We start from the raw sequence: 17505 nt of genomic DNA on the forward strand, positions 1-17505 counted from the left end.
CATTCGAGAGGACGGCACTGCGGGAGGCCTGGCCCCAAGATCAGTGGGCAGGCATCCTGGCTCCATTTCTGTGTGGGGAAGCTCAGAAGGCCTATTTCGATATGACCATAGAAGCAGCTATGGATTACCCCCAGGTCAGGAAATCCTGGCGAGGTCAGGGGTGACGCTGGCCATAAGGGCCCAGCGCTTCCACGAGTGGAAGTACCGAGACGACAAAGCGCTGAGGTCCCAGCTATTTCACTTGATCCACCTTGCCCGGAAGTGGCTCCGCCCTGAGGCCCATGGGCCAGAGAGGTAGTGGAAATCCTGGTGTTGGACAGGTACGTGAGGGGGTTGCCACCGGGCATATGAGGGTGGGTCCACCAAATGATCCCTCCTTGTATGATGAACTAGTTGCCCTCGTAGAGAGACACTTAGCAGCCCAAGAACTTTCTCGGACCACCGGGGAAGGAAGGCGCCAGAATCGGAGATCAGTCTCTGCACCGAGGCCCCGGTTTGCCCTAGTGCCAGGCCGGATAATGGAGGGGAGGAAGGAGGCAGAAGAGCAGCCAGTGATCCCGGAGAGACTTGAGGACTGGGGGAGAAAGACTCGAGAGATAAAGCCCAGCAGCCCGAAAAATAGGGGGCTGCCCCGAGCGGGGTACCGATGTTATGCTTGTGGCGAAATGGGGCATATCGCTGCCCAATGCCCGAACCTAGGAGAGCCTGTACAATGTGAACTGGGAGATATAGGGGGACCATGTGATCTAATAAGTCTAGTCGGGGTTGCGATGGTCCCTCATAGATACACTAGACCAGTTAAGATGAATGATATAAAGACCACAGCCTTAGTAGACTCGGGAAGTGCAATCATGTTAGTCTCGGGGAAGTTGGTCGGGCAAGACCAACTATCCCGGGCCAAACGCTTGGGAATATCCTGTGTGCATGGGGATGTCAACTATTATCCAACCATCCCCGTAAAAATAGAAGTTCTCAGAAGCCCCACTAGGTTGACAGTGGGAGTAGTTCCAAAACTCCCCTACCCTGTCCTTATCGGACGAGACTTCCCGGGGTTTGATAGCCTACTCCCCAGGGAGGAGGTAGAGGAAAATAATGACCCTGGGACCCAGGGTGTGGCTCAGATCATTAACCCTTCCCCGGCCTTCCATGAATTTAGCCAGGATTTGTTCTCCCCGCCGGGAAAGTCCAGGAAGACTAGGAGGGAACGGAGGGCAGATAAAAGGAGGGGACGAGAGTCCTGACCCAGTGCCAGAAGTCTATGCTTGTAGGGGAAAGAAGGGGCTCGACTGACAGTGGGACTGGGTTGGCGATCAACAACCCTATCGCTGGACCTGGTTCTCCAGGGGCTTTCCCCGAGAGGGAGATTGAGGTAGACCCCCCTGAGTTTGGACAAATGGGGACCGCACACGGGAATTTTGGTCAGGATCAGGCCAATGATCCCATATACCACAATATTTTCAAAGAAGTAATCGAGGTAAATGGGGTACCCGTGGAGGAGAGAGTTAAGGGCCCGGGGCCATATTATATGATTAAGAACGACCTGCTATACAGAGTAGTCCGTGTCCAAGAGCAAGTCATACAACAACTTTTGGTCCCACGGAAGCATCAAAGAGCCATAATGGATCTGGCCCACAGCCATCTGTTCAAGGACCATCTAGGGGTAGATAAGACCCTGGATTGAATTCTACAGAGGTTTTTTTGGCCTGGCGTTTATGCAGCAGTCCGGCAATATTGCACATCCTGTCCGGAATGCCAGATACATGGGCCCCGACCACACTTAAGGGCCCCTCTGGTACCTCTGCCAATTATCGAGGTCCCATTTGAGCGTATAGCTATGGACATAGTAGGGCCATTGGAAAAGTCAGCCCGGGAGCATCAATATATTCTGGTAGTACTAGATTATGCTACCCGATACCCCGAGGCCGTACCCCTATGGAATACCACGTCCAAGACCATAGCCAGAGAATTAGTCCAGATTTTTTCCAGAGTAGGTATACCTAAGGAGATCCTGACGGACCAAGGGACCCCCTTTGTGTCTAAGCTGATGAAGGACCTGTGTACAATGCTCCACATACGGACCCTTAGAACATCGGTCTACCATCCCCAGACCGATGGCCTGGTCGAACGCTTTAATAGGACATTGAAGAACCTGTTATGGAAAGTGATTAGTCATGACGGGAAAGACTGGGATGCCCTGCTGCCTTACTTGCTGTTTGAACCGTACGGGAGGTTCCTCAGGCTTCCACTGGATTCTTCCCCTTCAAGCTGTTATATGGTCGCCACCCCAGGGGCATACTGGAACTGGCTAAAGAAGACTGGGAAGAACAGCCGAACCCTGGGAGAACCGTTGTTGAACATGTGCTGCAGATGAAAGACAGAATAGCCCAAGTCGCCCCCCTTGTGCGCGAACACATGGAGAAGGCCCAAGGGGCACAACAGACAAACTACAATCGCCAAGCAACGACCCGGAAGTTCCAGGTGGGGGACCAGGTGATGGTGCTCATACCCACAGCCGAGAGCAAGCTCCTGGCCAGGTGGCAGGGGCCGTACAAGGTAATAGAAGCAATAGGAAAAGTCAACTATAAGGTCCGACAGCCGGGCCGCCGGAAGCTGGAGCAGATCTACCATATAAATCTGCTGAAACCTTGGCAGGCTAGAGAAGTTCCAGTGGCTGCGCTGGGGGCTCCATCCCCTAAAAGCAACCAGCTCGACCTGGTGGAGATATCCCCAGAGTTGACTCTGGAACAACGATCAGAAGTGATCAGCCTGATCAAACGCAACCAGGATGTGTTCTCTGAAAAGCCGGGCAGGACTATGGAGGTTCACCATCACATCCTCACGGAGCCTGGAGTGAAGGTGAACGTTAAGCCATACCAGATCCCAGAGGCCAAGAGAGAAGAGATTAGGACAGAGGTCAGGAAAATGCTGGCCTTAGGAGTCATTGAAGAATCTCATAGACAATGGTCCAGTCCCATGATTTTAGTGCCTAAGCCGGACGGCAGTATGAGGTTCTGCAATGACTTCCGCAAATTCAATGAGGTGTCCCAATTTGATGCCTACCCTATACCCAGGATAGATGAGCTGATTGACAGATTGGGAAAGGCACGGTTTATGTCTACCCTTGACCTTACCAAGGGCTATTGGCAGATCCCCCTGGCCAAGGCCGACAAGGAGAAGACAGCCTTTGCAACTCCAGAAGGACTATATCAGCACACTGTTCTCCCCTTTGGGTTGCATGGGGCCCCCGCTACTTTCCAACAGCTAATGGACAAACTGTTGCGACCCCATGGAAAGTACGTGGCAGCCTATCTCAATGACGTCATCATATATAGCCCCGACTGGGAGACGCACGTGGAGAAGGTGGAAGAGGTCCTGGACACCCTGAGGAAGGCAGGGCTGACTGCCAATCCCTCCAAATGTTCGATCGGGTTAGCTGAGGCCAAGTATCTTGGGTATATAGTGGGGAGGGGCGTGGTGAAGCCCCAGCTCAACAAGTTAGAAGCTATACAGAAGTGGCCCCGACCACTCTGGAAGAAACAGGTCAGAGCATTCCTGGGACTAGTGGGGTACTATAGGTGGTTCATTTCCCACTTCGCCCCCAGGGCATGCCCATTAACGGACCTAACAAAAGCTCGGGGCCCTGACATAGTAAAATGGTCTGCTGCAGCCGAAGGCACTTTTGCGGATCTGAGCACGGCCCTCTGCACAGACTCCGTACTAGTAGCCCCAGACTGGGGGAAGGAGTTTATCCTACAAACCAACACCTCTGAAGTAGGGCTGGGAGCGGTGCTTTCCCAAATGGTTAGAGATGATGAACACCCCGTCCTCTTCCTCAGTAGGAAGCTCCTACCTAGGGAACGGAAATACACCTTGGTGGAAAAGGAATGCCTGGCTGTGAAATGGGCCATAGAAAGCCTCCGCTACTATCTACTTGGATGGAGGTTTACCCTTGTCACGGACCATGCCCCTTTGCAGTGGATGCACCAAAACAAGGACAATCATGAGTAACAAGACGGTTCCTGTCGCTTCAACCCTTCCACTTCACAGTACGACATAGGTCTGGAACCCAACATGGCAATGAGGATGGCCTGTCGAGAGTGCACTGCTTTCCGACCCAAGTAGCCCAACCCCATAATGTTGAGCGGGGGGGGGGTGATATGTGGCAAACCCAGGACAAACAGCTACAAAGGGGGGGTAATAATCAGTCCCAGGGGGTTAAAAAGGCCTCTCTCAAGCCACTGAGGAGAGAGAACCATGGGGAAATAAGGTTCAGCTGGGCAAGGGGTTACCAGGGAACTAATTAGGTTCAGCTGGCTCCAACTGCTTGGGACCTTTTTAAACCCTCCCCGGCGTGGGGGGTGGGGGAGAGAGTGACAGAACCAGGGAAGCTGCCAGCAAGCTAGGTGCAGCAAGGCTCTGAACCCTTCCTGCAAGGAAGGCCGCACTCTGTCCCCAGAAGGGAAGATAAATAAGCACAAGGGACTGACTGAGGGAAGGAATAGCCAGACCCTGTGCTACCTACAAGGATTTGCTTCGCCCAAGCCTGTGTCTCCAAGGCTAAAAAGGACTGAGCCTGCTGAGGAGAAGAAGGTACTTTGCCACACTAAGGAAGGAGAGAGAGTTAGACAACATAAGAATCTGTTATGGGACAGCAAAAGAAGAAATAAGCAAACTTCTGAAAGAGCTGTCTCATAAGGTAGCTGAATGCAAAGCTTTGGCTTCAGAGTGTAAAAGAACCAAGGAGGAATCTGATGGACAACTAAAGCAATTGGAAAATATTTTAGAAGACATGAAAGCAAAATATGAAGAAAATTCTGCAGACGTAGGCAAGCTAAGGAATCAAATCAAACAAAATTAGTTGTTAGTTATGGAATTTAAGAGAAATAAGGGAAGGCAGGTGGAGGAAAACAAAAGATTGCAGAAGGAGCTTGGTATGTTACAGATGGAGCGAGAGAAGAGTGGGAGAAATTTCTTGGAGGTACAAGAGCAGCTAAAAGAAATAGCAGTAAAGTTAGTCCTCTCTGTACCTGCTGAGAAATATAAAAATATGAAGACTGTATTATCAATTGAAGTGAATGAGAAAGCAAAGAAGTAAGTAGAGGTGGAAAGAGAATATGAAAAAGTGCAGGCAGAGTTTCGGCTCTTAAAGAGGGAATTTGAGAGTCAGAAAGCCAAATTTGCTCAGCACATGAGGCCAGAGGAACATGAACAAATGAGGGGTAGATTTGACTAAAGATCTGAAGAACTGGAAAAGGCAATTTCTGAATCATTGTTGAATAATCAGACATTGCAGAAGGACATGGAAAGGGTTCACATGGACAACAAGTTGTTTAAGCAGCAAATACACACTCTAACACCTGAGATTAAAAGCCAATATGTGTCTTTAAAACTGAATGAAGAGATGAAAAAAACAAAACAAGTGAACTGACTATTGGGGATCTGAAAAAAAAAAACTTGTGGCAGTAACACAAAAGTACAATGAAAACAAAGCAGAAGCTGAGAAGTTGCTGATGAAAAGACCAGTTGAAGTGAGAATGTAAGTCACTTCTAGGCTATGTACCTGTCTCCAGATAAGCCACAAAAAATAAGTGGCAGCCTTGAAATCCAACACTGTGGCACTTAAAAGGCAGCTTGCTGAGATTCATCAAAAATATGATGCTGAACAAGCAAAAGTCTCCAAACTAGTGTCTGAAAACACAACTCTGAGGGACACTCTGAATGATCAGTATGTACCTGCTATAATACATGAGGAGATTAAAACAGTCTTGAACAGCACCTTAGAAAAGGCTAATAGAGAGTTGTCAGATCTGAAGAAAGAAACTGAAGATATAAAGTGAAAATTTATGGGAGTAAATGAAGGGAATTGAACTTTGGAAAAGAGGCTGCGACTCTTGCAGAACCACATACAAACACAGTATGTAAGTCTAAAAGATCATGAGAGTAAGGCATACAAGAGTTACAGGGCAGTAACACTGAGACATTGGCTAAATATGAGAGATGCCAAGAGGAAATCTTACAGTTACATGCAGAAATTGAAGCCCAGAAGAACAAACTTGATACAATTCAAGAATGTATCAAGTCCAAATATGTCCCAGTTGGCTGCTTTAAAGAGAAAGAGAAAAACTTTGAAGCCACGTGAAAGAACTAAAAAAACCCACCAGTTGGTAGAACAGACACAGAGATACAGAGAATGTGAGAAGACACAGAAATACAAACAGGATAATAAAAAGTTAAATAATGGGGTTTTGTCTATCCAAAATGACTTGCAAGAAAATTACCTTCTTGCTGAGAAATCACATGAAATGGAAAGAATGTTCAGCAGCAAAATGGAAGAACTCAATGACCAATTGAGAGAATTACTGCAAAAACAAACAGAGATAAAACATGAAAAAGACAAACTGTAGGAAGAAAATGCTAAACAGATTTCTGAGGCCCTTGCTGTGCAAACTCGCATGCAGGGTCACTATGTTCCAGCTTTCACATATTGACTCTTGTTATAATTTTGTCTTGTTATAATGAAAGTGCTGCTCTTATTTAATATTTTCATTAATGACCTTGGCACAAAAAGTAGGATGTGAGCTAATGAAATCTGCTGATGACACAAAGTTGGGAGGCACCATCAGTACAGAGGAGAATCAGACCATTGAAGAAATGGGTGACATTGAGAACTGAAGTAATAGAAATGGGATGAAATTTAATTGTACAAACTGCAAGATCATGCACTTAGGGACTAACAACAACAATTTTGGCTATAAGCTGCAGGCTGATCAATTGGAAACATCAGTGGAGGAGAAAGATCTGTATGTGTATTAGTCAATCACAGGATGACTATGAACCACCATTGTAATGCAGCCATAAAAAAGGCAAATGCTGTCCTAGTAGAGATAGAGATATACTGATGCCATTGTACAAGGCATAGGTAAACTCTCATCTGGAAACCGTGTACAATTCTGGTCACCCATGTTCAAGAAAGAAGAATTCAAAGTGAAACAGGTACAGAAAAAAGCTAGTGGGATGATGAAGGGATTGGAGGACTGATCTTACTAGAGAAAAGTTTGGCTTGTTTAGCCTAGAAAAATGAAGGCTTCAGAGGGGATCCAATTGCTCTCTATAAATACATCAGGGAAAAACACCAGGATGGCAGAAGAGCTATTTCAGCTAAAGGACAATGTTGGCACAAGAATCAATGGGCAGCAACTGGTAATAAATACATTTAGTCTGGAAATTAGAGAAAGGTTTCTAACCATCAGAGGACCTGGAACAGCCTCCCAATGGGATGAATGGGGCCTACCAGAGTAACTAGTTTTCAGATGAAGCTTGATAAGTTTATGAATGGGATGATACCTGTGATATCACGGATTGGACTCAATAACCTGGGAGTTCCCTTTCTGTCCTATGTTCTTAACAGCCTTCTACTATCAGAAATCTCCTCCCCACATAGGTACATATAGGCCATGATCAAGTCATTTCTTAGGATGCTTTTGTTAAGATAAATAGATTGAACTTCTTCCTTTCTTTTAACATCCTGTTGAAATTTTGACAAATGACCACAGTATTACAGCAATAGCCACACTAACAATCTCATAAACAGTGGTAATAACAAATCACTACTTAATATTCCACATATAATACAGCTAAGGATCTCATTTGCTTTCTTAGTCACTGCATCACACTTCAAACTCCTCTTCATTTCATTTTCACATAACCTGTAAATGTTTCGCTGAGACAGTGATTTCCAAAATGAAGTCACCCATTCTGTATATATGATCTACATTCTTGGTTCCTAGATGTATGACCTTCCATTTAGACATTTTAAAATGTATATTGTTCAAGTGAGTCCAGTTTACCCTGTAATCTAGACCTGCCATCCTTATTTATCACTCCATCAATTTTGTGTCACTTCCAAATTTTAGCAGCAATTATTTTTTTCCTCAATCATTGCTAATGGTATTGAAAAGTATTGGACTGAGAACAGATCCCTTTAAGAAGCCACTTGAAACACCTCCATTGGATGATAATTTCCAATATTTAGGATAATCAATTAACAAGTTTTAATCCATTTAAAATGTTCTGAATTGGTTTTGCTTACTGCTATTTTTTAATCAGACTTCTGGGATTAAGTCAAATCCTTGCATTTAACTATGTTATTTCAACCAAACTTGTAACCTCTTAAAAAATACAGTTTGTTTGACAAGACCTATTTTTCCATAAAACCATGCTGGATGGCACTAACTATGTTACCATCATTTAATTCTTCATTTATTGCATCCCATATCTGACTTTCCATATCTTTGCCTGGGGCTGATGTCAGACTACAGCCTATAGCACTCTGGGCCATCCCATTTACCCTTTTTAAATATTGGAAGAGCATTAGGTTTTCTCCAGTGTTCTGGGACTTCCTCAATATTCCAAGATTTGCAGAATATTAACATAAATAGCTCAGAGATCCTCAGCAAATTCTTTTAAAATTCTTGGGTGCACATTATCCGGTCCTGCAAGATTTGAAAATGTTTAGATTTAGCAGTTCTTGTCTGATATCCTTCCAAATTACTGTTGTTATAGAACATATATAATTTCCCCTGTAAAATGAGAATACATCAGCCAGCTTCTTTCCAAGTACACAAACATAATAGTTATTGAACACTTCTCCTTTTTCTGCATCATAATTAACAATTTTACCATTCATCAGAGGGGTAGCCGTGTTAGTCTGAATCTGTAAAAAGCAACAGAGGGTCCTGTGGCACCTTTGAGACTAACTGTTAGTCTCAAAGGTGCCACAGGACCCTCTGTTGAATTTTACCATTGTTATCTAGTAATGATCCTATACCATTGCTGGAATTCCTTCTGTTAAAAACAATGTTTAAAAAAATCCTTCTTGTTGTACTTAATTCAACCAGCCATACATATTTGATTGAAAACTTCAATTTATCAGTTGTTTGCATTTCATGACTGCTACTTTATATCATTGCTATCGCATTCCACTTTTCCATTTTCACTTCCTTTCTTTACCAGGATATCTGTTTTTAAAAACTGATCCAGCCTTCCTTTTTGTGATTTTGGAATTGTGGATTTTTGGACATCTATTAAAGTTTCCTTAAACAACTCCCAATTGTCATTCACACTGGTTTGTTACAACGTTTTCTCCTAATCAATTTGGCTTATAATTGTTTTTTCTTTCTTTAATTTTCCTCCCTATTTTCCACTGGAAAAATATCAGAAAGTAAAAAAATGGCCAAAGTGAGAGAAAATCCATTTTTGCATGATATTTAACTGTTTTGTAACTGTCAAAAGGTGAAAATCAATCAGAAAGTGGTGTGAAATCCACAATTTCCAGGCAAAATGTGAGGGGAATTTTTATTTTGAGTTTAAAAAAAATCAGATAATTAAAAGTTTTCATCATATGATTTTTCCCCCCATCTAAAAAGGTTATTAGAAATTTGTCAATCACCTCTAATTTTAATTCTATTTTATTAAGGGTCTTAGAAAATTAATATTATGTCTGACTTCATTAACTGAAGAAAGAAGGATATGGACACTTTACACAGAGGAGTTTTCTACAAAATATTAGTCATTGTAATTAAGTAGGTAGAAAAAAGCAACAACCCCAAAACAAAAATAAGTTTAAAAGGGTCTGGAAAAAAATTCCCTTCCTCTTCTCAACTGCTCAGCGTTCACTGTCTTGGTTCTTGTGAAATCATCAATACGTTAGTTTTCTAGAAACCACATAATCTTCTAGCAATGACAGGACTGAAACTTTTAATATAAACTAACAAGCAGAAGAATACAACTCAAACAGTTTCAGACCTACTTTCTACATGATAAAGAAGGTAAAAATGGCACAACTCCATGTTTTCCTCTTGCAGATCACCATTAATAGGATGTTCTGTCCCTCTGATACAATAATTACAGCTGTGGCAAGGGCAGAGTTCGAGAAGATGGCGAGACAGTTTGCAGGGGGCTGAGGCCAAGAACAAAAGAACTTTCTCTGACTTTTAGGGCTCTTTCACTCTCCTATGGGCCCTCCTGTTCCCCAAGAGGGCAACCCTTTCCTCCTCATTACACAGCTATGATGTGAGTCTTGAACTCTGTGGTGCTGCATGGTAGAGAATGCCTAGTCGTCACTAAAGAGAAGGGCTCCTTAGTGGGCAATCACACTCCCTTCTCTGCTGGAGGAGGTGCCACTTCTCTAGTGCTGGTATTTGCTATCTGCACCTCATTCCAGTGTCTTCCATTGCCTCTCATCTGGTAGGGGACAGCCTTTTCCCACCAGCAGGCCCAATGCTACTGTGTTACTGCACTGTATGGCAGCTCCAGGCTGAATTAGTTCCACTGTCAGAACCTCTGTAGACTTCTACAACAAAGAGATGGCACATAACAATACCTAGCTCTTATGTAGCACTTTTCATCAGTAGATCTCAATACGCTTAACAAAGAGGTCAGCATCAGAAAAGGAAATACTTGCACCTTCCACCTCCATGAAACAGCGTCACTCAATGCAGTAATGTCTTCTTTCCTTTGAGTGCCAGCCTTTCTTTTCCATAGAAGATCTAGTCTTCATTTATCAATCTCCCCCTCAGGGGCAATATTCCTCTCTCAGTTGCTTTGTCTCTCCCCTGTCTCCAGAGCTCCATCTTTCTCTCATGCCATTTCTCCCACTACTTGAATCTTAAAACACCTGTAATAGTGCCGCTGTTTGTGTTCCGGAGCATAATCTGATTTTCTGAGGCAGAATGGGAAATGGGAACCCAGACTGGTGTGAAACAGAAACATATTTATTTTTCCAAGCATTTCAGTGGATGTTTTCATATATTTGTTTTGCCAAGCTCTAATCAGGTATTTGCATCATCTCCTTCCCCACCGTTAAACTCAAGACTCAGCAGCAGAGCATCTCTCATTTACACCATGTGAGACACAATGCTCTGAACCCTTTTCTTCTGCCCACTTGCCCTGCACTGATAAATGTATGGTAATCTCTTATCAAAATATAGCGTTTATCTGGACAGACACCACAGAAGCACAGAGCTTTCTGTATAGCAGTGGAAAACCTTATTCATAGGTCATTATCATTAAGGGTGCCTTTACACCTAGGGCAATGTGCAGTATGCAGATGCTGAACATCCATCCAGCATGGCTATAAATAGCAGTGTAGACAGCAAGACACATCTTAGGCAGGTAGAGCACAGTACAGTACATATCTGAACCCCCAGAAAATATATGTTCACAGTGCCTACACCGCTATTTTTAGCAGTGTAGTGCTTCTCCCCTGCCTGAGTCTTTCACTGCTGTCATGTACTTCTGTATCACATAAGGCCTGGCTACAGAGCTTGCTCATACACACGAGATGTGTTCAGCATTAGATTGTTTAATGTTCTCTCACGTATGGTTGAGGGTCATTTAAATAAGGCATTTGAAACACAAGGCCACCTAGTTGCAGAATTGTATCATACACTTTAGCATTTCATTTCACCTCCCCCTTTCAGTTCTACATTCCTATAATTTACAGTATCACACTAGCTTTGAGAAACAGTACAGATCAGTCTGTTAACCCTCTCTGAAACATACTGGTTTTATAATTATATGATCCCAACATGTAACAACTTGGCCATCTGGCTGTCATTAGTTGCAAAGACTGGCTGTTTGCAGTCCTTGAGTGTTCTTCTGAATCTGCAATCTGTATAGTTTGTTCTGTTGATTTGTTCTTTCTGAGGAACAAACTGTAGATATTGATGGTTTCTGCTGTACTCTCAATGGTTGGTCTGGGTGCTGAATTCTTTTTCTTTATGTCAGCTGGAATTGTACATTCTTTTTCTCCATCCAATTTGACACAAACACAGTCACCAGGTTCTAGAACTGGCAGTTCTCCAACTGTGTGACATCTCTTGTAAAAATGTCCATAAGCTATTTCAGCCTTTTTATCCAACTTTCTTCATGTCTGGCCACTTTGGGGAGAGATTTTTTTCCAAAGTTGGAACAGTCATTCTGAGCTGACTTCCCATGAGGAGTTGTGCTGGACGATATCCAGTAGCGGCTATTGGTGTTTATCTGTAACTTAGAACAAAGAATAAATCTTCCTGCTGTACAATTTTCTTGGCTGGTTGTACAGCTCTCTCAGCCTCTCCATTCACTTGACATAATGTAGGATGCTAGGAATATGATCAAAATTGTATTTCATTCAGAATAACTCAAATTCTGCTGAAGTGAACTGTGGTCCATTGTCCTTCACTAGTTGTTCTGAAATACCAAAGTGAGCAAAAGTGCACTTCAGGTTCTAGATATTGCTGCAACATGGTCTGTCTTTCAAGTACATTATTTCTATATACCTGGAAAAATTGTCCACAATAACCATGAAACAATGTCCTCTGAATTCACATAAATCTACAGCTAGTCTTTTCCAGTGTCTTCCTAGTAGGGTCTTTGTACATTGTATGGTTCAGCATTGTCTCTTAAGTTGATTATTACTGTTTCTCCTTTCAAAATCCAATAGCATGAAATCCTCTGTTGAATTCTTCCACCTTTCACACTTTAAGCCCTTCATGGCAGTCACCCTATGGCTGAGAACATTGTTGGTCTTTGATCTCTTGACGACATGCAGTCTGAATGCATAGCTTCTGTGTTTGTCAATTGTTTCTGTGGTGAACTTGACCATGGAATTCAGAATATCTTCAGGGCTAGTCAGAGCTGTGTCAAGTGACTTCAGCTCTAGGAGGGGATGAAGGTGATTGAAAATCCCTTCTGAGATGAGTGTGACATCAGCTCTCCTGAAACAATTTTTAAAGTCCATACTCTTGCTACCAATATTCACTTTCACTCTCCAGGCAGACTCTGTGTTTTCACGTGTGACAGATCCCAGAAATAATGGTAATATGAGTAAACTGCCTGACTGCTTTTGTGTGGCAAACAGCTGCAAAATGTTTATATTTCATATATTAATTACATTGTCTAACTCCGGCTAGACATGCATCTTCTCTTAGGATATGACTTTTTCCACACCTTGTGCATATAGGCTGGAATTTGTGTCTCAGCCTGGGCAGTCTCTCTTCTTGCATCAAGGGTTTTATGATAATGACTTTGAACAGTCATGATGAGCCTCTTTACTGCATCTAAACTAGTTTATTCTTTTTCAAGTTTGATTGTTGCTCTTGGTTTTGCTTTCTCCCTAGTTCAGACTGCTTTGCTATTTCAATAGCTGTGGCTAGAATTAAATCTCTCTTCTACTGTAGCTGCTGTGAAAGGTTTTTTAAATTTTTTTATTTCTTAACCCAATAACTAGCCTGTTTCTGATATTTTCATGTTTTCAAATAATAGGAAAGGTCTGGGGTTTTTGCACAGCACACAAGCTACCGCTAAGAAAGAGCTCTGATAGATTCGCTTCCCTGCATCCACAGCTAATTGGTCCATTCCCCTGCAAGCCACAGCTGATATATCCGGGCCACACACGCTCCAGGTCCCAGCCCTGCAGAGGGGTCCTGCAGGGAGGCGTTGATTGACAGCTATCACTGTGTCCTGGGCTTGTGCCAGCCACCCTGCTACCATGACAGGGAGCAACACTGCACCCCACCTCCAGTGAGTACCCCTGTTACAGGTACCCCCTCCAGCACCTCCAAATATACACCCTCAGCTCCCTCTCCCTCCAGTTCCATTCCATCTGGCAGTATTCTTTTTTTGGGAACCTGAAATATGGTAACCCTATTTAAAAAACATTCAACATTTCCCCTGGCTCTTGAATTCTGTGGTGGAAACATACTCTTTCATAAACCACGTGTCTCTGAAGTATAAAGTATCCATCTGTCACAGATCCACAGGACTATGGCCCCAGCTTTGGAACAGTTTCTGGAAGGAACCCCTTCAGTGTGCCAGAGCTTCGTGGAGTCCCACTCTTGCTTCAGGACAAGTCATGTGGCTTCACCCGCCTCCTTAGACTGGAGCTCTGGACTGTCACCACTCCTCTTTCACACTCTGAGCTCCATTCAGTGAGTCCCACTGAGACAGACACTTGAGGGAGTTTTGTGTAATCTAAGGGAGCAACGCACCTCCATAAGCATCTGCAGTGGCACTCAGCCAATGCTGTCAAACAGTAGGGTTTAGTAGTTGACGGGAATGAAGTATAGGAAGTCCTTGATTAGTATGGAGAAATGAAGGTTAAAGCATAGACCATTCTGCAAAGCCAGAGCCCAGCTAAGCTGTAGTGAACCACCATTGTTCAAGCTCCGTCTCTCCCTCCATCTGACCTCCTTGATCAGAATCCCAGGTATGACCCTGACTACTTCCAGCAGCCAACACTTTTACCCCAGTTTCACACTTCTCTAGTCCTTTGCTCCTGCTGAGAGCTGGGGAATCTATGGTCATTGATTGCTAGGTTTCAATGTCCCAGTGATTGGATTTGCTATTGTCTTTTCAGAGGCTCCACTGATAGTGAGCCCAAGCCCCAGATAGCTGTGTACCATTCACACCTGTATCTTAGCCTACCCTGAGAGCAAACTGTCCCTTTCCAATCACTAAGCAACAATGTAGCATATAGGGGAAACTGAGGTACAAACAGTTCTCATAAAAATATTACAAAAAATCCCCACTTTGGCTCTGCATCAAACATACCCCAAACCTTTCATATTCATCTTTATGACTACTTTCAGTAAAGTCAAAGCATTTAAAGATTTGCTGCCTGCTTCCCAATAGCATAAATTAAAGATAATGCCTGTATATCTCCAGTTTCTTTGTGGAGTTTGGTAGGAATGCAAAATCTTGCTTCCAGTCTGTCCATTGTGAAGGTTTGTCAAAGCTGAAGTTCTTTGGGGCATTGAAAAGTGGTATGGTGATGAGATACTGCAATGTTTGTTTCTGGTTTCTTCTATATGCAACCTTTATTGCAGTTTCCCTTCTGTTTCTGTTCTTACTTTACTCCTGACACCATGTCATGCACTTCTATATCAGAAATGGAGTGGCTACAGAGTTTGTTTATATACACCAGAGGTGTTCATCATAAGATCCTTTAATGCTCTGCCCGGAATGGCTAAGGTTTAAATAACACCATGAAGCCTATTGGCAGAGCAGTATACTACAATTTAGCATTCCATTTCCTGCAAGTCCTGCTGCTGGAGCCTTTCCCTGCAGTGTGTAGCAACACGTGCAGTGCCTGTTCTCTGCTTGTCATTGTATGTGTAGCTATAGCCTAACATTATTTCGCCTTCTCTACCTGATATTTCAGCACTGAGTCAGAGCCTAAATCATGTTGTAATAACTTAGTCCCTCATATTCCAGTGCCTGAGTGCATTACAAAATAAACAAGAGATGTTCACTATGGGCCTGATTCGAATCCATTCAAGTCAATGGAGAGACTCTCACTGACATCAACTGGAATTCAATTTGGCCAATTAGTAACAAGATGATCTATAACACCTCAATTTAAGCAATACTCCATATCTTGCACTTGCAGGAACACTGCAATAACACTTTGCAGTCCAATGTAAATCCTATTTTGAGATTTTAGCAGGGACTTAAGTGATGCATAGGACTTCTGCCAGGGGGGAATTAGCCCTATAAATGCAGACGTTCATGTTTAGGAACAAATTCCTTTCTGGGTAATATACTGTGCAACCTGACTGAGGCAGTTGAAGTGGGACCCAATTCTATTGCTACTACTTAGCTACAGAGTGTCTCTTATTTTCACTAACTGCAGACAATTCTAAAGTTAGTGCCAACTGAATTAGTTGAGGCTTTGGACTTAATTGTGGAACTCCTTCTTTCCTGGGGTACACCTAAGACTGAAATTATTGCATACAAATATTTTCAGACTATCAGTTGTGCACATTTTGGTAGCTGTGCATGCTCACAAGTCAATAAAATATATTACAGAAATATTAAGGTGGATCATAGAGTTCAGGGACCACTGTATCATCTAGTCTGATTTCCTGTATATCACAGGCCACCAGCACCATCCAGCACCCAAACACTAAACCTGACAACTGAAATGAGACCAAAGTATTACAGTCCCTAGGAGACTGGACAAAGCCAGGAATTACAGAGTTGAGATTCCTAATACCATCTGGCATAGTGTCTTTGCTGTTCTGTATCACAAGTTATTTTAGGACCATTTCAGACAATATAAGAACACAAGAACAGTCATACTGGGTCAGACCAAAGGTCCATCTAGCCCAGTATCCTGTCTTCTGACAGTGGCCAATGCCAGGTGCCCCAGAGGGAATGAATAGAAGAGGTAATCATCAAGTGATCCATCCCCTGTTGCCCATTCCCAGCTTCTGGCAAACAGAGGCTAGGGACACCATCCCTGCCCATCCTGAGGTCCCCAAAACTATTTCTCTGGGTGGTAATATGGGTTGAAGTGTCTAAGGGGACTGTCTGTGGCTCCAAGTTAAGCTAGTATAGTGATCCAAGATCATACATTTGTTGGTAGTTTGGTTAAATCTTATTACAGATACCAATGGTTTGGGATTGTCTGACCAGTTTTTTGACAGTCTGACCTGAGATGAGTCTGACAACTTGATCCTGTGCAACTCCAGCAATGCCTCCTCTACTCCCACAGCCTCTTCAATCCAGTTCACTTTTTGTCTCTAGCCCCATATTACCAATTTGCTGTCTCAGGCAACATCATGCAAATTCTCCTTTGCTTCCCCCGTTTCAAACCATAAACCGATCTTCTGCCCTACCCAGCCATTTGACTATCTTCCTTCCCCCAGACAAGACAATTCATCCTCTGCCTTTCCACATCTCCTCTCACTTTCCATAGAAATGGTCATGCATGAGAGCAGCAACACTTGGGATTATGATTCTCCCTTCCAGGCCCTTTCCCCAACTTCCATGTTGTTCTGATGCCTTCCCCATGTGATAATCTGCCACACCCTCACCAAGGTCAACAAGGAATCCTACTATGAGGCATGAGGCAATTAGGACAAGTGGCAACCACCGTGAAGGTGCAGCTTTCCTCACACAAATCCATCTGCAAATCCTTTGAGCCACCTCTTTCCTGCCTGTAAACTCTCTGAAAGAGGGAAATATATATACCCTCTTGGCATATTAGACAGATCCTTACAATTCTTTTGCCTACAGCTAACCCCAGGGATACATGCCCAGAATATTTCAGCCACTGGGTTGTGTGTGGTGTATACAGTGTTCAGTGATTGAGCCACATGTTCAGATGCAAAGTATGTGTGTCTGCACATGAATGGTTTTCCATATATATGGTGAGACATGGACTATCTGGTTTTTGGAGGTCTATATATATATATATATATGGAGATATACTTATCTCCTAGAACTGGAAGGGACCCTGAAAGGTCATTGAGTCCAGCCCCCTGCCTTCACTAGCAGGACCAAGTACTGATTTTGCCCCAGATTCCTAAGTGGCCCCCTCAAGGATTGAACTCACAACACTGAGTTTAGCAGGCCAATGCTCAAACCACTGAGCTATTCCTCCCCAGTGGCTGAAATGTTCTGGGCAGGCTTTCCCAAGGTTACTTGTAGGCAAAGGAATTTTAAGGACCTGTTTAATGT

At 43.5% G+C, this 17505-nt stretch overlaps 1 pseudogene; it reads left to right on the forward strand.

Annotated features, from left to right (window-relative positions):
• The first annotated feature begins 2412 nt into the window (after window positions 1–2412).
• Window positions 2413–6488, forward strand: LOC117870310 (annotated as a pseudogene).
• Window positions 6489–17505: the final 11017 nt, after the last annotated feature.

Source organism: Trachemys scripta, unplaced genomic scaffold, assembly GCF_013100865.1.
Source record: "Trachemys scripta elegans isolate TJP31775 unplaced genomic scaffold, CAS_Tse_1.0 scaffold_26, whole genome shotgun sequence".
Lineage (NCBI taxonomy): Eukaryota > Metazoa > Chordata > Testudines > Emydidae > Trachemys > Trachemys scripta.